Genomic DNA, 6,929 nt, shown 5'->3' on the forward strand with positions numbered 1-6,929 from the left:
GCCCCCATGATGAATTTATAGGCAGCCACAAGGTCGCCTCTCAACCTTCTCTTGCGGAGGCTGAAGAGGTCCAGGTGCCCTAGTCTCTCTTAATAGGGCTTGGCCTGCAAGCCCTTAACCATACGAGTGGCCCTTCTCTGGACCCTCTCCAGGTTATCCACATCCCTCTTGAAGTGCGGTGCCCAAAACTGGATGCAGTATTCCAACTGCGGTCTGACCAGTGCCCGATAGAGGGGGAAGTATCACCTCCTTGGTTCTGCTTGTCATGCATGTGCTGATGTATGATAAAGTGCTGTTAGCTTTGCTGATGACTTCGTCACACTGACGACTCATGTTCATCTTGGAGTCCACTAGGACTCCAAGATCCCTTGCCGCTTCCTTCCTGCCGAGCAGGTCGTTTCCTAGGCAGTAGGTGTGCTGACCATTTTTCCTCCCTAGGTGCAGCACTTTGCATTTCTCCTTGTTAAATCTCATTCTGTTGTTTTCTGCACATTTGTCCAACCTGTCCAGGTCTGCCTGTAGTTGTTCCCTGCCCTCCAGTGCGTCCACTTCTCCCCACAGTTTTGTATCATCCGCAAATTTGGACAGAGTACACTTCACTCCCTCATCCAAGTCACTGATGAAGACATTGAAGAGTATTGTTCCAAGGACCGAGCCCTGCGGGACCCCACTGCCCACGTCCTTCCAGGTCGATACCGACCCGTCCACCACCACTCTCTGGGTATGACCCTCTAGCCAATTTGCCATCCACTGGACTGTGTAATCATCCAAGTCACAGCCTCTTAACTTGTTCACCAGTATGGGGTTCGATACCGTATCGAAGGCCTTCCTGAAGTCTAAGTAAACGATATCTACCCCTACTCCTGCGTCCAGGTGTTTTGTAACCTGGTCATAAAAAGAGACTAGATTAGTCAGGCATGATCTACCTGCTACAAACCTGTGCTGGTTTCCCCTCAGCATAATTTTTTCTGCTGGGCTCTCGCATATGAGTCTTAATAATCTTTTCAAAGACTTTACCAAGGATGGAGGTGAGGCTGACTGGCCTGTAGTTGCCTGGATCCTCCTTCCTCCCCTTCTTGAAAATGGGGACCACACTGGCCCTTTTCCAGTCCCTCGGGACCTGGCCCGTGCACCACGAGTGCTCAAACATTTTTGCCAGTGGCTTTGCAATGACCTCAGCCAGTGCCTCAGATGGAGCTCATCTGGGCCTGCCGACTTAAATGCATCCAGTCCTTCCAAGTGACTCTGCACCATCTCGGGGTCAGTGCTTGGTAGTCTGTTGCCCTGCTGTTGTCTCTCTACGATCCCATTGTGAGACTTGTTTTGCCGCTCGTTTAGGAAAACTGAGGCAAAGAACTCATTGAAGAGTTCAGCCTTGTCCCCCCCCTGTCTGTCACTAATTGCTTTTGCCTGTTCAGTAGTGGTCCTATACTGCCCTGGGCCTTCCTTTTACTCCCTATATATCTAAAAAACAATTTTTTGATATCCTTAACTTGAGATGCCATCCTCAGCTTCATGGTAGCTTTGGCTTTTCTAACTGCCTCCCTACAACTGCGAGCTGAGGAGGCATACTCCCCTTTTTAGTAATTTCTCCCTGTTTCCACTGCTTGTATGCCCCCCTTTTTGCGCTTAGGCTGCTCTGGATTTCTTTGGTCAGCCAAGGAAGCCTCTTGGCCCCTTTCACCCTTTTTCCCCCACATCAGGATCATCTCCCTCTGTGCCCGAAGGATCGCTTCCTTAAGGTATAGCCACCTTTCCTGGGCTCCCATCTCACCAAATCTCTTACTCTGCAGTGCATCATTGACTAAACGCCTGAGTTTGCCGAAGTCAGCCTTCCTAAAGTGTAGCACTTCCACCCTACTAGTTACCTTTCCCACTCTACGCCTTATGGTGAATTTTATTATTTGATGGTCATTGTCCCCCAGGTGTCCCCCTCTGAATTTAGTTCAGAGCAGGTAAAGTGTAAGTGGGTAGGAAGGGCTTATTTTTTGGCAGCAGGTTTGAGTGGCTTGAAGCTAGTGAAGATGTACCCACAATTAGTCACTGACCAGGGTGGGAACACAGTTGTCCTCACTTTATTAACATGGCTCCAAGACCCTGCACTGTCTCTGCCTACATGTTGCTCTCATGTCCTTTTGCTTTCCTAAATCTCATGAGAGTAGAGGATTCCCATCATGCCTCCTGGACTGCCGTCACCGGATAGCTGTCCTGGTTCCAAGGTTGTGCTTCTGACTCTTTCATGGCCTCTCTTAGGGTGCACACTTAGAACTCCGGCTTTTCCTTCCCGCCCATTTTGCTGAATTGTGATTATTCCCACGGGGCATGAATTTAGTTCAGTGGCTATGATTCTGCTTTCTCATACAGACGCAATGACTCTCACAAAGTATGGCAGATTTTAGTAGAATAAAAACATTTTGAAGGCCACACAGAAAGCAATAAGCAGTCTTTGCTCGCATGAGCTTACCAGGTATCAACCACCTGCTACTTGGGTTCCTGGCAGGTACAGACACGAGTTCATTAGCCGTTGTTCCAGAGTGAGTCTCTGTGCCATAGCCTATATCAGGTCTCAGATCTAGGGAGCCTGACCCCTCTCCAGCCATAGGCTTGTCACTTTATACCGATCTGCTGGCCGGTGCATACCTGACTGGGCTCCTCCCATCCCCAGCAGCATGTGGGAAGCCAGCTTCAGCTGCATGCCACTTTTCCTGGCCAGTGCTGATCCGGCTGGGTCCGTCCCTTCCGGAGTAGCATGTGGCTGAAGCCAGCTTCCCACAAGCTGTTGGGGACGGGAGGAGCCCAGATGGGTCTGCACCAGCCAGCATAAGCGGCGGCGGAGCCGTGTGCTGCTCAGGATGGGATGAGCCCAGCCACAGCAGCAGGGGCTGAGCTGCATTTTCCTCCTACCTGCTCCGGTCAGTCCTGAGTGGCACATGGCTCCACCGCCGCTTCTGCTGGCCGGTGCTGACCCGGCTGGGTTCCTCCTGTCCCCAGCAGCATGTGGGAATCCGGCTTCAGCTGTATGCTGCTCCGGATGGGACAGATCCGCCCAGGTTGGCACCAGCCAGCAGAAGCGGCAGCGGAACTGTGTGCCGCTCAGGAGTGACCAGTGCAGGTAGGGGGAAAGTGCAGCTGAGGCCCTGCTGCTCTGGCTGGGCTCATCCTGTCCTCAGTGGCACATAGCTACTCCTCTTCCCACATGCACCGTGTCGGCAACGTCAAGCTGACGCGGTGCACGTGGAAACCTTGTCCCTTCCCCAGCCCTTCAGCAGCCATTAGGAAGCTGCTGAGGGTCTGGGGGAGGGACAGGGGGTGGGAATGAAAGTAAACAGTGTTTACTTTCCTTTCCTGTCGCAGTACCTCAGGCCTCAGAAAACAGCTTGGTGGGCTGCATGGCGACCTGTGGGCCATATGTTGAACAAGCCTGATCTAATTCTACATAAGGCTACTCTCAACCTTGACACCACACAGACCTAGCACCCTAACCTGCCACAGGCAACTTGGGGCAATTTATAAAAGGAAAAAAAAAAGATCCAGGTGAGGGAGTGAAGGTCACAGGTTTGTAATAAGGGAGTGAAGCACACCAGCCAGTGCCTGCTCCCCCCTGCATGAGTTGGGGGAGCCAGTGGACTCTGCCCAGCAAAATTTTGGCTGCTCAGAGGTGCAAGCAGAGGAATGAAAGGAAGACAGCCCTATGCATGAGCCTGTTCTCTCCTCCCCACCACGGCCAGCAAGATCTAGCAGTGCCACAGTGGTAGTGGCTCATTGTAGTGGATAGGTAGGATGGCTACTTGGCATGCTACCATATGGACCTGGCTGCCAGTGGGCACAGTTTCGTGCCAGCACAGCCATAGCGCCAGCAGGAAGCCAGGTGTGGGGGGGGGGAAATGGATGCAGGGGCAAGGGAAGAAGTCTGCACACTGCCTGGCCTGGCCCTGGCTGTGACAGAGCAGAGCAATAAAGAGCTCAGCCCTCTTTAGGCTCTCCACAGCAGCCGGTGGGCTGCATATGGCCCATGGCTATATTTTGCCTACCCTACCCTTGGACTAGCTGACCTCTGGAGGTCCCTTTCAGCCATACTTCTGTCAGAAGAAGCCTATTCCCTCTCTTTATGCACAAATGTTTTTCAGGATGTGGCTATTATCCAACCCTTCAGTGACTCTCTTGTTGACCTGAATCCACCTTTCCTTTTATAGTTAGTATTTTCTCTCTCTGTGGGTCTGCATTTTCCTTTTCTGACCAAGTAGCATGACAAACCCCTGGAGCATCATCCAGAATGTTAAAGGTTTTCCATTTTGCCAACATTAAGCTGTAGTGGATCATAACTACTTTTTAAGAACACTCCTGCCACGCTGTGGCTGTATCAGTCCGCTACAGGCTAACTGCTACATTTATCACTATAAAATGTCATATAAATTTGATTAGTGAATTAAACAAAAATACTTTCGAACAGAACAAGATTAAGTGCAGATGTAGTTTTAAAATCCAAGGGGGAATAAATAAAAATGAATAATAGAAAGGAAAATGTGTTAGATGGAAAAAAACACAGACAGAAATTAAGTAGAAACAAAACAGGTTAGACATTAGCTATACTAGGACATGGGCTCAGACAGATCCATTGAAAAGAAAAGCTTCAACTAAAAAGACTGGAAGCTACATTCGTACATAAATGGAGGTATTCTCATCTAGTTAAACTGATGATCTATGGATTTCATTCTAAACACTGCGGAGTCAGAAATTTCCATAGTCTTTTGAATAGGTTTATACGTGGTTTTGTTCTATACTATTTGCAACACGCAATGCTTTGCATTATTTCTTTTTAATTTTCTTACTATATTACTGATATCAGTTTCATTTGGCTGTGCTAAAACGAGTCTCACACTGCATTTCTCAGAACTTTTGATGAACAATTATTTGAGTGTAATAAGAATTTGTTGCTACATGACGTGTGAGACAGGGCCCTCTCCAGGGCCAGTCACAATGTTGGCCCGCCCACCTGCCTAAGGCAGTCCGCCTGCCATGCTTTGATGTATTAAAAGCAGAGGAAGGATATGGAAGCTGCCCATTTAATATCCTGATGCCAAGGGCATAACACTCTGCTCTAACTTCCCCTTTACTATGTCCCATGCCTTGTAGATGGCATCACTACACTATGGAAGTGACCAAAAATCACTTCCACTATTACTCCCCTCGCCCCATTGCTTGGGCATGCTCAGCCTCTGGCCCAAACTTGGTGTCAGGTGTTCTTGGACATGCCCCTCACTGGGGCTTCTACTCTGCCCCTTCACTGGGGCCTCTGGGCCCCCTCACTTGGGCCTCAGGTGTCTGTCAACATGGTTGGACCTCACTCTAGGCTTACAGCCCGCTCAGGCTTCAGGTGACTTGACATGTCTGAACCCTGCCTCAAGCCCTACTCAGTGGACCTGGGCCCTTTATGTTGGGGTGTGCTCCCCTAACCTTTTCCCTCCACAGGGTCATCCACAAGGCAATGGGGGCTGAAGCTTTCCGCCACTCCATACTTCTAGGTGTGGTATTTCCTGGATGCTGCCCTGCCACAGGCAACTCAACCACCCCATCCAACTCCAGAAGGGTGTAGTGTTGGGTCATTCCCCAGGACCACTGCAGGCCTACCTGCCCTGGTCTTTTGTTCCCTCACTGGGCTCCTAGATGTTCACCCTGTGCCACCCACTGACAGAAGCATGGTGTGAAGTGATAAGGGCTGGTTCAGGCTCTCCCCATCTACCTGCTCCCTTGCCTCCTCTGCATGGCTTCTAGTACTAATCAATAGGTATGAATATGAAGGATCCTGCCTCAGGCAGGAGGCTGGACTCGATGCCCTCTGGAGGTCCCTTCCATCCCTTTCTATGATTTCTATGCAAGCAATTAGTTCTCAAAAGAATGAACGGTCATAAAAATTAAGCAGGCAGGGAGTTAGATCTCGAAGGGAAGCACTTTAAAAGGGCTAAGTTTCAAGAAGTTAAATGAGTAGACGAATGTTGGGGGTGGAGTAGATTTGGGCAAGGTGGAGGAGTCTGGAGACAAATGTAAGGAGGGAGGGGCAGTAGAAGCAAGAGAGATTCCATTCAAGCTGGAAGGGATCTCTAGGGGGTCATCTAGCCCAGCCTTCTGCCTGAGGCAGGATTCTGAGATCAGCCTCTCCATTGATTTGAAATCTAGTGAGGGAAAGGTATGGTAAAAGGGAAAATCTATCACAGCATCAGGCTTGCCAGGCCATAAAAGGGAACCTGTTTGGGAATATTTTAATGGAGATGATATCAAACCACAAGAATGCATTTTTTTTAAAATTTTTTTATAGAAAACAATGATTAAATCAAGGCTTACTGAGCAGTGATTTTAAATCATGATTTAAATCAAATCCACCCTGTAAGCAAGTGGGGAGTCTCCATGTTTTTAATTTATATGACAAGTTTTTAGACTTAGTTAAGTCAGTAGCATGGCGGATTTGAGCCGTCTCAGGATGTTCTCAAATGGCTGCGTTTTAGAGAGGTGTCGCAAAGAGTTCCCAAGCAGAAAACTTCTGTGCATTGGAGTCACATCAACCAAAACTAGGTTTTTAGAAACACATAAATAGTATCCAAGTTAATGATCATAAATGTAACTATTTAAGAAAAGAAGGTTAATGGTCTTAGTGCAAGATAAAGAGTATTGAAATCTTGGAGTAGGTAAAATAAGGGTCAGTCTGGAGCATTGTGGGTGTACTACATTTTAAGTGGATATTCTAGGGCCTGAAAAGGATTGCAACTCCACTATAAACACTGATCATTACCTATGAGAGTACCCTGCAGCTTTTTATACCTTGTTGAAACTTGAGGTTCAAATTACACTTTGGTTCTTTGGCGGGGGGAGGGTCTGCAAAAAAACCCACAAAATTGGGCTGCCCATTACAATGCCCTAATAAAATTGGAGGACCC

The 6,929-nt window shown here is 48.6% G+C and overlaps 1 protein-coding gene across 1 annotated transcript in view; it reads left to right on the forward strand.

Moving 5' to 3' along the window:
• OSTC (oligosaccharyltransferase complex non-catalytic subunit) overlaps window positions 1–6,929 on the forward strand; it is a 24,802-nt gene that overhangs the window by 2,228 nt on the left and 15,645 nt on the right. The window lies entirely within an intron of this gene.

Source organism: Alligator sinensis, unplaced genomic scaffold (assembly GCF_000455745.1).
Source record: "Alligator sinensis unplaced genomic scaffold, ASM45574v1 scaffold66_2, whole genome shotgun sequence".
Lineage (NCBI taxonomy): Eukaryota > Metazoa > Chordata > Crocodylia > Alligatoridae > Alligator > Alligator sinensis.